The 14,768-nt window shown below is 35.5% G+C and overlaps 1 long non-coding RNA gene across 1 annotated transcript in view; it reads left to right on the forward strand.

Moving 5' to 3' along the window:
* Positions 1-991: 991 nt before the first annotated feature.
* Positions 992-14,768, forward strand: part of LOC149794785 (uncharacterized) — an 88,818-nt gene continuing 75,041 nt past the window's right edge. The window contains exons 1-2 of the long non-coding RNA XR_016422063.1: positions 992-1,358; positions 1,511-1,609. This is a non-coding gene — a long non-coding RNA (uncharacterized LOC149794785). The remainder of the gene's footprint in view (positions 1,359-1,510; positions 1,610-14,768) is intronic.

Consider the following 14,768-nt stretch of genomic DNA (forward strand, 5'->3'; position numbering starts at 1 on the left):
TTTTACAATGGTGTACATTTTCCTTGTATATTTGTGAAAAAGATATTTATTAGAAGATTTCTATCAAAACTCGAGAGAGAATGACAACTTCCCATCCCTAAGAACTACTGAATCGATGTAATTCCTTGCCTTAGATAGTAATGTAATTAACTTCAAGCACAAGTCACATGCTTGTCATATTCTTGATTGCGGACAGATGTTTTCACTCATGTTAAATGCTGCGGTTCGGATTCATAATGGATCCCCAAAACTACCTACCTTTATCGTCCTCTTTAATACTACTACTACTACTAATAATAATAATAATAAACTTTATGTAAGAAGAATAACACATCTGGTCATGAAAGACCCATCTGCCATGTGGTCCTCAATTTTTTTAATCAGCTATGTTAACAAATCATACATATAGTCATATATCGTCGCACATATATATGAACAATATAATATACACATGTATATACACTTCAGCATAACATATTCATACAAACATACATGCATTCATGCATGCATGCAGGCGCACGCACACACGCACACAGTTACATACATACGTCTGTACCAACGTACATAGAACGTTTTCAGAACCGATGTAGACAGAAGTTTTTTTTTAAAAAAACAGATCAACTGTAGTGGGACCATAACATATATAATTGTGAAATTAACTAAATGAGTGTCTCGAGTTACATTAGGATGCTGTTCTTAAAATTCCACCTGAAGTTTGTTATCAACTTAAAGATGACAACTGAGTTAATTTCGTTTCGAAAAGAATATAAAGTACCAGCAGTTCAAACACGGCTTCTTGATACGGTTAGAACTATTGATTTGGTAACTTCTTGATGAACACATCCAATTCCGCTAATTTGTATTCCCACATCGGTGAACAAAGATAATTTATTTTTAGTAGAACAGTGGTAAATGAAATAAAATGGATTCCAGGCTTTTCTAATGTTTACCTTTATAGCTGTGCACGGGAAGATAGCTTAAGAAGATAATAACCGGTGATTCTCGGTGACATACACAAAGTACAATAGTTTTCATGTGCCATACCAAGTAAACACTACTTACGCATGGACTCACGGTTTGGCTTTCTACTGCATCCATATGTGTATTTGTATTGCTGAATCCATGCTATTTTTGAAGCTGGTTGTTACTACAGACAGCAAACAGTCTCTTGTATATACTCTGTATGTTTTGGAAGACATACCAGCGCTTTTATTGGAATAGCGATAGAATTGGCACTTTCTTCGACCCGGTTTCAGCGCTGCTTCGGTATTCTGACCGGTTTGTGAATTAGAAGCACCAGGATTACACTTTTATTCTCATCAGGATTATTTCACAGCGGATAAACGGAGCTGATAAAAGTAAGTTTAATTCTAAGGACTAATTATTTCTGTGAATCATGGCTGCGTTTTTAATTTTATAACTTCAGGTTTTCATGAATTTGGAATTATTTAAAAAAGAAAGTTTGGAGTAGGTATATTGGAAGATAAAATACACAATAAATCCTTTACAGTGGGACAAGTGCTTATTCGCCTCCAAGTGACCCGCGTGAAGATACCCAAGGCATTTTCAAGGCGCCGTCTCAGGTCAACAAATTCCTGTAGCTCTTCAGGTAGGAAGGTAGTTTTAGTGTCTATACTTACGTCATATATACTTGCATACATGCATGCTTACATACGAACATAGCTTTATCTTTGTCGGATACATCTTATAATAGCTAATAAATTAAAGTTCATGTTGCATCACGGGTGCATTTAGCTCTTCTTACATGTTTCCTCAAGGATCGTCCAAAGTTCGTTCCATTTGTGTACTATGTGTCTAACAGCATCACAGGCTTGTGTTTAGGTCGAGGCGTTATCAGTGGGATCACCCGGTTCCTTTGACATTGACAGGAAGTGTTAATTAAGACTTATTGGAGAAAATGAGATTTTAAAACCGTTCTAAGATTGAAAATAAATAAAATTAAATTTTTTAATTGAAGTAGGCAATATTTACTTTTACTTTTGTTACCGTGTCTTGTAGCTGTTCAAGCAAGGGTCGCTTTCAAAAGTTTGTTTTTTTAAACTTTATGTTAACAGAAAATCTAATTTAGGGGTTTCAGAGATGGCAAAGGTAATGTTAAACTTCTGGAAATATCTCATGGGAAAATAGTAACTTGCAAGTAATTGTGAAGGATGCTAAGGATTTTCTATAGTGAATAAAGCTGGATATAGTCGAAAACTTTCTATAGTGTTTTAAACAGTTTCTCGCAATAAGCGTCGAAGTTCAAGCTGAAAGTACGAACTCTAGCAGGTCCATGACAACAATTTACCAATAATAGTAGAGTTCACGTCTATTGTACCATTTAGTGTCAAGGTTTCGGCAAATGTGACATATGTAGCTTGTCCCATGTCGATTTTTTGGGGAAGAGAGAGAGAGAGAGATTGTATTTATTTTGCTGATGAGAATATTGTTAGTTGAAAACGAACAATAAAGCAAATGATACCTAAAAGAGGATGCGAGAAGACCCAAGACTCATAATTCAAAGCCAGAGTCCTAGTAAATTTATACGTGTCTTAATACAAGAACAAAAAAAAGAGTGCTAATATAGACTCCCTTGTTTGATTTACATGATAGCCATTTTTATTTACCGAAGTTAATGGTCGAAACAAAAACATAAATATGAAGTTTAAATCACAATCTGATTGAAAAGTGCATTTGTCGTGTTTCAGACATTTTACATTTCATACTGTCCATCATTTAGAAAGTGCCTAAAGGAAACGACATTGTACCATTTTATGTGGTACAGTTACCTACCTATAGAGGCTAGAGCCATCCTCCCTTAAGTCTCTAACTGTTGTATCATATATGCATGTTTATTTGTACGTGTGCTCAGTGGTATAAATAATACAATACGTTTAAAGGGCATAAAAACGCAGGTTAAGTTGACCAATTTCGTATGTCTTGGGCATGCATTCATGCATGCTAAATTTAGGCCCATATCAGTTTTAGACGGGTAAGTTTTGAGGTGTGACCCCCCCCCCCCTCTCTCTCTCTCTCTCTCTCAGTGGTTGTCTTTATTCCAAATTCGGGACCAAATGCGTATCGAATGTTCAATACAAAAATGTCACGTACAGACTTTTCTCCCTGACCCTTCAACTACTGGATTGCATAGAAGATGTCCGTGCCATTGCTTGTTCGTTGCGTTATTTAGTTAGGAAATTCTTTTCCATGACTTCATGCACCATTGATATGATATATGAGTTTGACTGCTGTCATTACGTACATATGTACGTATGTATATATGAATGTATGCATGTATGTATGTATATATGTATGTATGGATGTATGTATGCATGTGTGTGTATATGTATGTATGTATGTATGTATGCATGTATGTGTGTGTGTATGTATGTATGTATGTATGGATGCATGTATGTATGTATGCATGTATGTATGTATGTATGTATGTATGTATGTATGCATGCATGTATGTGTATGTATGTATGTATGTATGCATGCATGCATGCATGCATGCTTGCATGCACGCACGCACGCACATATATATGTATGTATGAGCGTGTGTGTGTATGCATGCATGTACTTTGTATGTTTTGTAACAACAGTGTTTGTTCAAAAATTCAAATAAGAAGAATAATTTCGATGAGTATTAATTATGTACCATGCTGAATTCATCACAAAAGACTCCAGCCGCTACATAGAATGCCTCCCCCCCCCCCCCCAAAAAAAAAAAAACGGATTTCAGACAGGGAAGCATTTTCGATTGGAATTATTAAAATTTCTGGAATTATTGCATAAAGCTGACGCCCATGATATCGTTGCTTCTTTCTAATGACACACTGTATATATTGAAAACAGTAATGTTCAAATTTATGATTTCCTTTTAGAGAAAATATAATCAGGAAGTATTGATTTTCCTGGTGGCATTCTTTTTTCAGTCACTCATTCGACATAGTTACACTGGCTTATAACAATGGATGAAATTTCGAGAATAAAATTAATATTAGTGCCATTATTGGCGTGACAGATATTTTATACTGTAGATCCACCCACCCGGAGTCTTTTTCTTCTTCTTATTTATTTTACATACATACCTACATACCTACCTACCTACCTACCTACCTTCATGCATGCATGCATGCTACATACATACATACATACATACATAGGGCCCCGAGTGGCCGAGTGGTCTAAAGCTCTCTCCGTTACGGATCACTGCCGTCTCACCTCTGTCTGCGCTGGTTCGAGTCTCGGGCTCGACCAATGTATCTAGATGAGAAAGCTTGCCAGCAGCTTCTCGTGGGTCTTTGGTTGTTTCCGGGTTTTTTTCTCGGTTTGTTCCTTCACCATTGGCACTGTCCGCCATGTATAGCCTATCTGGTGCTGAGAAATGGCGTTAAACCCTTCAACAACAACAACACACACACATACACACACACACACACACACATACATACGACATGAGTTATACACTAAAAAGAATTATATCTTGATTGCAGATATAAAAGCAGTTTTACGGTTATGGCAAACATTTAAAATTCGAGCTCAAATCTTTCAAGACCACGACCATTAATCAATTTACGTACAAAAGTACAAGGGGTCCTAGGTGGCCGCGTAATCCAAAGCGCTCACCTTTAACGATCACTGGCATCTCACCTCTGTCATATGGGTTCTAGTTTCTGGTTCGGCAGATGTGGGTATGTGAGGAAGCTTGCCTCCGTGAGTCGTTAGTTCTTCCCGGTTTGTTTTCCATGTTCTTCTTACTCCACCGGTTATAAAGGCCGCCATGTATAATGGATCATAATGATTTTATTATTCGCTTTTTTTCTGTCACACTGTCTGCTCTTTAAGCATTCTTCCGAAAAAAATCACCGAGTTAAGGTCAATTAAATTGGTTGTATATTTATCCAGAGTGTATTTACATACTAGTGGGTTTTTATTTTCGATCTGAGGGTGGGGTGGGGTTAAGGTTGTAGTGAACAACATTCTCGCATGTTTGGAAATGATTTTAGGCGTGTAGTTATTGCAATAAACATGCGACGGATCTTGGATTTCGACCATATTACCGTTCAAAGTCAGTGTGGTGTTTGTTAGTTGATTTTAAAAGAATAAAATATAGCAGTTTCATATAGCACAATAACCTTTCTGAATTAGGATTGGCGAGTCATCGAATTCTTCTGTGCTTAAGAATTGGGGAGCAACCGCAGGTTTTGTGGATTAATAGCATGCGTTATAACTTAGATTTCATGATACAAGTAATCAACAGACCATACTAAATGGTAAACTCGGCATGTATAAATAGTTTCGCTCTGGATAGTAAGGCACGAGGCCTCCAAACACTTTCGTGCAAGGGCCTAACAGTTATCCGGCAGAAAATCAATACATACAGAAAGATTGACAACAGATAATCCAAATGTTCAGAAGTATCACGGGATACTAAATTTTCTATTTTGATCGGCTTGTATATCAAATATTGTGCAGTTTAACTTTCAGCTTCCTGCAAAAAGAAGAGAACTCTAACTTAAAAAGATGAATCCTGTAAAGAGAAGATAGAATCAGTTAATATATCAATAGTGCGAAGAACATTCTGAGGTTAATTGCCTTCAAATGATACAATTAAAATTAATCTAGTCAAGTACATTTGATACTAGGTCAATACATCCAACAACAGTTTGAAAGGATGAGCAGTTCTTCGTTTATCCTGTTTTCCTTGATTTCATGTTAATTATATTACAAAGATTTCGTTCTTAACGTCTCGGTGGGATGCCAATATCTCGCATAGTTCCAAGTATTCTGTTGTAGTGAAGTAGACAAGTTTATGTGGGTTAAGCTGAAATACAGACTTGCTCATTCTCCTGATTTATATAGATTTGTGTGTGTGTGTGTGTGTGTGTATTTGTGTGTGTAACTGGACACTAGAGTATGTATATATATATATATATATATATACATATATATATATATATATATATATATATATATATATATATATATATATATATATATATATATATATATATATATATATATATATATATATATATATATATATATATATATATATATATATATATATATATATATATATATATATATATATATATATATATATATATACATATATATATATACATATACATATATATATATATATATATATATATATATATATATATATATATATATATATATATATATATGAGTTTTGAATTATACAACTGGTACTTTGTAGCCTCAATATCTATAAGTTTGGTTTGTTTTTGTGGGTTTAAAGACATTTTTCAGCACGTGATATAATATACAGCAGCTATTGTACAGGAATTACCCCGGCAGAACCATCGACCCAGGGGATGCTCGGCAAACTTTCTTACATACCTTGGCTAAGACCGAGACTGGAACCCACGAATATCAGCTAGCAGCTTTTAAAATGATGACAAAAGTCAGGTAGGAGAAATCTTCTGAGAGTTAAAACCTGTAAAATAGTTCAGTACTCAATATATATATATATATATATATATATATATATATATATATATATATATATATATATATATATATATATATATATATATATAAGAATACAAATCATACGGCGAATAACAGTCCTTTCAAGTGCACTGGATCCAGCAAGGGATCACGTGTGTCAGGGATTGATAAAGACAAATGTAATAAACTGACAACGAACAGTGCAAAACTAGTATCTAAGTAGCCTGAGCGATTTCTACTCTTAATGAGTCTTTTTCAAAGGCAAATACAAAACATAGACAAGACAAACAAATAAAACACAACAACCGTCCTGTTTGCAAAACTTTACATGGCTGTTTCTACGGAAATTAAACCTTTAAATGTATTATGTTTCAACTAGTTTATTTCAATTTGTTGCGGATGCTGGAAAATGTTTTTATTGACCTAGAAATCGATAAGCAATAACGACATCTGTTGTTTTAGGTAAATTTATTTAAGCATAAATTATATCCCGCACATTTCATTGTTATAGTAGTAATTATAGGCTATTAAGCACATTTAGAGCATTATTTAATTGATTTGGGAAGAAGTTATGCACTATTTATGGATGATCTAGAATCCAATACATCTTTTACAGTGTGTAGATGTGCGGATTTTGAAAAGACAGTTTAAGTTTCCTTTGACATTTATGAAAAACTAAATCTATTTAAAGTGGAACAATACATATGTTAGACACTCAGTTGCAAAATGTTATGGAGGCAATAAAAAAAAAGAAAACCCCCAAAACAGAGATGCAAAGATTACGGAAAATCAACGAGAATACCGTGGAATCACAGAGGAGCAAATGCCAACAGAGGTACATGTTAATGTAGAAGACAATAAATTAAGGATAAATTTTACATTTATATTTTAAACTCTCAAAAATGAGCTAGAATAAAGCTAATACTCAAGCGTAGAAACGATTCGAAATAATAAATAAAAAGCCAAGTAAAACAAGTACTTTTGACATTTGCCTGGTTTGTTATTTTGATAAAATTTATTGATATGTTATTTTAGCCGCATTACCTTGCATGATTTTAAAGCGATATCTTTATTATTTTGTTATAATACAACACAAAATACAAGCCATTTACCCTTTTTTTTAATAAGTAAGCTTTAAAACATGACGATGATTACGCAGAGCACAGAGCAACAGGAGGTTTCGGTAGAATCTGCTAAACTCGGCAGTGTGGATGACATTTGGTTTTGGGATTTCCTACCTACATTTAATAACCACGAATCTGGTACAAGTTGATTATGATGCATTTAAATAGAATAACATTAGCACATTTATGACGTAATTAAATGTGATCTGCAACACTTTTAAAATTGCTCCACAGCATGACCGGAGAAACATCAGGTTTAAAAGCTAATAATTTGATCAATAATGAGTCTAAAGAAAATAAAAATGTACAACAAGAATTTTGGACAGCATGCTCATATTGTTATGAGTGATTAGGATTATTAACGTATCTTTAACAATTTTTCAGTCACATCGCTACGATGTCTGCAGTGTGGCAGTTTAAAGTGATGTCAAGCACTGGGGCAGACATGTGGCATGATGCCCCACCCAGTCACATTATACTGACACCAGGCTGACCAGTCCTAACACCAGCCTCTTAATGCTGAGCGCCTAGCGAGGCAGCTGTTAGTACCATTTTTGCAAGTCTTTGGTATGACTCGGCCGGGGATCGAACCCACGACCTCCCGCTTCCGAGGCGGACGCTTTAGCCACTAGGCCACCATAACGGTTCTCATATTGTCGTGTTAGCTATTTTATGGAGCAGCTAGTGTGTAATATTGGGAAACATACTTGAGTAATTGATTTCTACGGCAGACAAAGATGAACCTAGCTAGCTGGACTCTGTAAGAAAGCAGCGCATCCACAGACGAGAGGGTAGCTAGATAAAGAAAGGACTGCTTATGTAGGATCCTTTTTACGTTCACAAATATAATATACACGATGAATTGCGCAGTCTTTTTCGACAGTATCAGACATCATTAAAAGGTGTGCGTGTGATTTGGATTTTTAATGAGCTTTAAATTTTTATTTAGTCATATCGCTACGATGTCTGCAGCGTGACAGTTTATAGTGATGTTTAGCACTGGGAATCGTGCGCAGACATGTAGCATGCTGTCCCACCCAGTCACATTATCCTGACACCAGGCCGGCCAGTTCTAACACTAACCTCTTAATGCTAAGCGCCAGGCGATGCAGCTGCTAGTACCATTTTTTTAAATAAAAAAAGTCTTTGGTATAACTCAGTCGGGGTTCGAACCCGTAACCTGCCGCATTCGAGGCGGACATACTAACCACTGGGTCTCCGGAGTGGTCTTCTTTAAACGGTTAATGGCGTTTTTAATTATAGAAAGCATACAATTTATTATACATTTTCATCAATACATGTCATTCAAACGTGAAGCATACTATGATCATCCGTGTCTCTTTATTATCTAATGACATGGTCATAAAAATGGGTAGCATCGTCAACCATTTACAGAAATCCAGCGACTCATATCATCTTTGGTTAGATCCTATCATTAATGCCAATATGGAAAATAACGGTATTCCAAAGGCCCATAAACAATCTGTGACAGTATGAAAACAAGTTGCGGAGGACGAGGACGGAGACACAGTGCGTAAGCATTATGTAATGCAGGATTATGGTGATGATGTCTCACCGAAGGTTTGCCGTACGTATCCAATATCTCGCCGTGGCTTCGTTGTTACCTGCGGAGATGAGGTTTTCGGTAGCGAGATGGGCACATGCGCTTTCACACAAATCTGGCATGATTACTCGTGATAATTTAGAAGCTTACAACACAAACTTAAAATATTTATCATAGATTAAACAATCATTTATACTGATACAATCTGTGAGGATCTGCCTTAGTGTATGTATGGAGGTAATTTTCCAGGCACTAATCATGAATTAAACCACTAACCATGCGTTATATATGTATAAACACAATCATGAAACGCACCGGATCCTTCTAAGAAATTAATCACCCTTTGCCATAAACTTTACTTAGTCCTATTCATTGCTTTAGCTGCATATTTAATCAAGAATCAATTAAAAACACACCTAATGTGACGTGATCAGGGAGAGAAATAAAATGGTACTTGTAATAACCAACTTCTCAGTCTACCAAAAGTATCGGGGCTTGCTCGTGTTACACAAAAATTAGGCAAAACCACTCAAGGCGTCTATAGTTTTAAAGACGTGATTCTTTTGGAGCTGCCGTGGAATATGCGAAAGGAGTTTGAGTCTAGGTGGAGCAGAAGTTTTAAGACCTGAACCTTGAACTATAGTTGCTATTGACAGAGCAGATGCTTATATAGGCATTATTATCACTGTAGCTATAGTTGTAGCTGATACACATTTCTCTTTGAAAAATCATTTGATTTTCTTCACCAAACTGTCAATTTTATTTAGCGTTTTCAGTAAATCGTTTAATAACTGTGCTTTGTGTTTTCATATTTTAAAACGTTTCTTGCAATACAGGTTGTTGGTTATTTTGATGAGTGGAAGGGGGGTGGGGGGCTCTGCTTTAACCATTCGGTATATACTCAACACATTTCGGTATCAAGATGCATATATTCTATCTGTGATTGTCCACTTCTTCAGCACGTGCATAACACATGACGTTACTTGGCTTTCGTCTTTTGTAGTGAGTAATCGTTTGGTTACTTTGAAGTCTTCCGTATTATTCGACAGCTATAATCTCAGTTACCTTTACGTGTTCATCAAACATAGTATTTGTGTATATTGTTCTCATCTCTATTTACTCACATACTTTTACTTGATTTCTTTTAACGACATAGTTCGAAATTTGTACAACATGTAAAGGTTCTAATGGTCATTGAAATCCACTCTCGTCGATCGGATATACCAATTCTTGCCTTGCTTTATCCAGCCTATCAAGTAGTCCTTCCCAGTCTGACAGGCTATCGTCACAGTAGCTAGCATTGCTTTTGATGTCATCATTCCTTGGAATTTCAGCTGTTTTATCATCTGGTTTCACACAGGACAGTGTTCTGTTTTGTACCTTAAATTTACTTGTGTCCAAGTGGTATTGTAATTCATTTCAGTAGTTATTTGTCATGCGATAAAGTCTCACAGGGACAGGAGAGGAAGTAACATTGTTCAAAATCTCCTTCGATGATGGATTTAACGATGTTGAATGATTAAACTTGTATAAAGTGTGCTATGCAGTCACTGACTTACCAAATGGGGGCAATGGGAGAGAATCGCACAGGGCGGCAATTCTGTAAGGGCGGAGAAAAAGGGAAAACATAAAAATGGAAAGTTGAAAGATAAATAAAAAGAAAAGGAAAAAAGAAGTGGGTAAAGGGGGATAATATTTTGAATATTTGTTGATGCCACCCTAGCTGATCTCGCCGCCCTAAAATAAGCGGCAGAGGGTTGCTTTTTATGTTACATGTATTAAAGTAATTATCGATTTTCGTTTAATATTTTAAGCTCAGCCTCTTGCACCGTTTATATTCGTTTTCTGTCTTTTCTGTAGACTTTATTACATTCTTTATAATAGCTGTGAGTTCTGCAAAAGTCAGACACGGATTATCGTATCAAAACCTTGAATTCCGTCATGTTTATTTGAGCAATTATTATTTTTCGCTACTCAAGTACAGCTTATAATTAACATTTATACGACATTTAAAAGTCTGTTAAAATTCCAGATTTCTGGACAAATAGATGGAATTTAAGAAATTTAACTAAGGCGCTATGACAATACATATTGCATCATGGTACAGGACACATTATTTGAAAGAAACCATGCAAGTTCAACAGCACTATCTATTATTTGATAGGGGCTGGCGTAGATAACTTAAGGCAATTACCCATTTGGTCAAAACGGGGCTGGTGTAGACGTTTTAGAGTGCTTGTTAATTTGATCAAAAGGGGCTGTGTATATGGTTTTTGGTACTTGTTCATTTGGTCAAAAGGAAAATATGTTTTTTAACTTAGTCTTCTGTGTTTAATTATATTTGTAGAGCTCTGTTGAATTTACCAATGAACACTCAGCCAAAGTATAATAACAAAATGAAACTAATATTTATACCTAACAACTGTATTCCAAAAATAAATTTTTTAATCCAGATTACCATTAACTTAATCTGTCCTCAATTATTATTATATTTTCACTTAATCTGTACACAAAGTACTAAGTTTTAGGACATGAAACGTTACCTGCCCAAATGTATTAACGCTGTGAAAAAAGAATTACAACTTTGTACTAAGACAGTGTGTGACAAATGCATGGTCGAATTAACACTACTAAATGCTTTAACTTCCTTTGTCAATAAATAGAATACTCCTAATTACTGATGAATGTCTCCTAAAAAATAACCCCAAAACAATCTCGTGAAAATTTTTATTTATAATACATCAACCATCAAACCTTGTAGTTAATTAAACTGTAAAGATAATCATGCCAGCCAGTTGCTATGTTTAGGTTAGCTTGGTTCAGAATTGGCTACGAGATAGCAAATTAACGTTTGCCTGATAATTTTTGTGTGTGAAGAAATCAGCATAGCATCGCTGAAGGAGATTGTGTATTAAAGGATCAAAGCAATGAAGAGAATGAAAAGTGTTACGATCCTCGCCGAAAATGTTCAGCTCTCCTACGTCGATGAAAGCAAAGTGTTTTAAAATTTAAAGCATTTATAGATTCAATAAACTGGTTACATCCATCCATCCATCCATCCATCCATACATACATACATCCATACATACATACATACATACATACATACATCAAACAATGACATTTGTTGACCAGTATCGACTATATTATAAGAAAATAAATAAGAGCGAAATCAAGCAAGATATATTTATTTTGACCATCAAATAATGCAAGTTGCATTTAGGACAACAATAACAGAAAGCCAAGATGTAGAAGAACTTAAAAAGATGGGTGATGGACAAAATCAATGAAAGAAAACGAGTTACACCAATCGTGTGGAGCAAAATAAAAGTTGTAAACAAAATCTTTAGGTGTCGACTGTTAACATAGGCTATTTACACATGTTTTGGTGAGAAAACAGCAAGCGCGTATTGTCTCTTTCCGGCACAAGATTTTAAAATATTTTGCCAAGAACGATCTTTTGAGGAAAATTATCTATTTTTTTTACCAATCCGGTTGTAAACAGAAATGGTAAACTATACATTTCATTGCAGATTTAATTGCTGGCATTACAATATTTTCCATTAATAAAAAATAATATGAACGACAAGAATGAATCAAGGACTAGTTAAATTTCTGATGATTATACAACCTTGAGATCAACATAAACAAATTCACTACAACTATTCGACAACGTTGATGGAATAAACACTGAACGTTTTGAAGCATGACTCAAATGTTCAAATTATCGTAAGTTTTTCAATTACACATTTCATATCGTACAACTATTAAAATGAATTCAGAATTATTCAACATACATAGATCTATGATTAAATGTAAATATGATATAGTATTTGTGTTTTTTCTAGGCCGAAAATATATTTAATTTTCCTATCTGCCATTATTAATATTAATAGTCTCTACTTGTTAAATTTTTTTCTTTTCTTCAAAATATGCTTTTCTTCTCAGTTTGTTAATGGTAATTAAAATACGTTACTAACAGACTGAATATCAGCATAACTATGAAGATGGAATGGTAGAAGTCTTTTTTCGATGCCAGAACCTCTTCTATATTCCACCGTGACATTTTCCCACTGAAGACGCCCCAGATCAGGGTCACACAAAGTCGTCGGTGTTTTCCATTCTGACCAGCACCATTTCGGACTCATTCATGCTAATAGTTTTATTTTCGATAGCCATCGAATGCATGACATTAGTGCTGAGACTACTTCTTGCCGCTGTGAGAATTTCTGAACAGACCCGTATTCGTAATTGGAGAGGTAACGAATTTTATTTTTCCAGCTCCCTTACAACACTGGTTACTTCAGACATAGCCTTGACATAAAATCTGACTGGTTTATATATGCTGGTTGTTGTACTCACAATTTCAGCAACAACAAGGCCAATAGCGACGATTCTGCAAATGACATCTACAACCACAGATGCGTTTATATTAGAGAGTCAAGCGATTTTCTTGGCGATTTCATCACGCAGCTGCTGTTCCTCTTTGACTATTTTTTGTGTCAATAACTTTGAGGGTCCATGACAGCTCTTCCAGTTAGAATGTGATTACGTAAGATGAATAAAATGCAGAGCTGTTAACCCTTATGCGATGAAATGACTTACATGTCCTGGGCAACGATGCCGGTTTGCCACCAGCGTAGGAATCAACGCAAGTCGATCCTACAAAAAGACACATCGAAAATACTTAATAACATTGCGAATAAGTCAAAATTGGTCAAGGTCACAACCAAAGACTTTACTTTGTGGATAATCGGAGACCATTGTTTGAAGGCATTTACGAGTTGTCCCAGGTAATAGAAGATATTTGCCTTTTTGTCGTCAACAAGATGCTTTTGATACCGGCCCATATACCACTACAGCTTGTGAGATGCACATACGATTTGATTGGCTTCAAAGCCAAGCAAGGTTCGTTGGAGAGTTCCCGATGGCTGTTTGACCGCAGGGAATGTTCCGACACTCTGGCTGGTCAATGTTATTACACAGACTGCAATTCGCCCGATTTATATCTAGAAAGCCACAAACATTTGTTTTGATGCACTACAACTATGTCTAGTACTTATTTGCCATCTAAACTGTCTCTGAACATCGATTGACATCAAGTCTGTGGCGAGCACGAGAAATGAAAACATTTATGCGCTTTCAGCCTGCATAAACCACAACAAATATGATTATGTGGTCAATAAAGGTGTTATAATAAGCATCCATCATTTAAGGCTGACAATTCAACTTTACCATCAGCGACATCAACGCCATGCCAAATTGCACTGTTGGCTTGTCTCCGTAAAGTTGTTCTCGATGCTGTAGAATACATTTTTTTGCGGGAATTGGGGGTGGAGACGTTGCGTGGTTTACAGTTCGTAGCATTATAAACTGTTCCAAATCTGCATTCCCGGATCCATACTTGTGAAGCATCATTGACGGGCCAGTTGATCTTACATGATCATCACTATAAATGTTGAGTCCGATAACCGTCATAGCACTATAGACGTTGTCGAGAACTGCTTTGATTTCTTTTCTGTCAATGAGATATCGTGCGATGCTGAACAATCCTATGATGAAGTTGTTGACAATTCCAGTTTAGCTGATAATGTTGT

Source organism: Sinohyriopsis cumingii, chromosome 7 (genome assembly GCF_028554795.1).
Source record: "Sinohyriopsis cumingii isolate HCF-2022 chromosome 7, ASM2855479v2, whole genome shotgun sequence".
Classification (NCBI taxonomy): Eukaryota; Metazoa; Mollusca; class Bivalvia; order Unionida; family Unionidae; genus Sinohyriopsis; species Sinohyriopsis cumingii.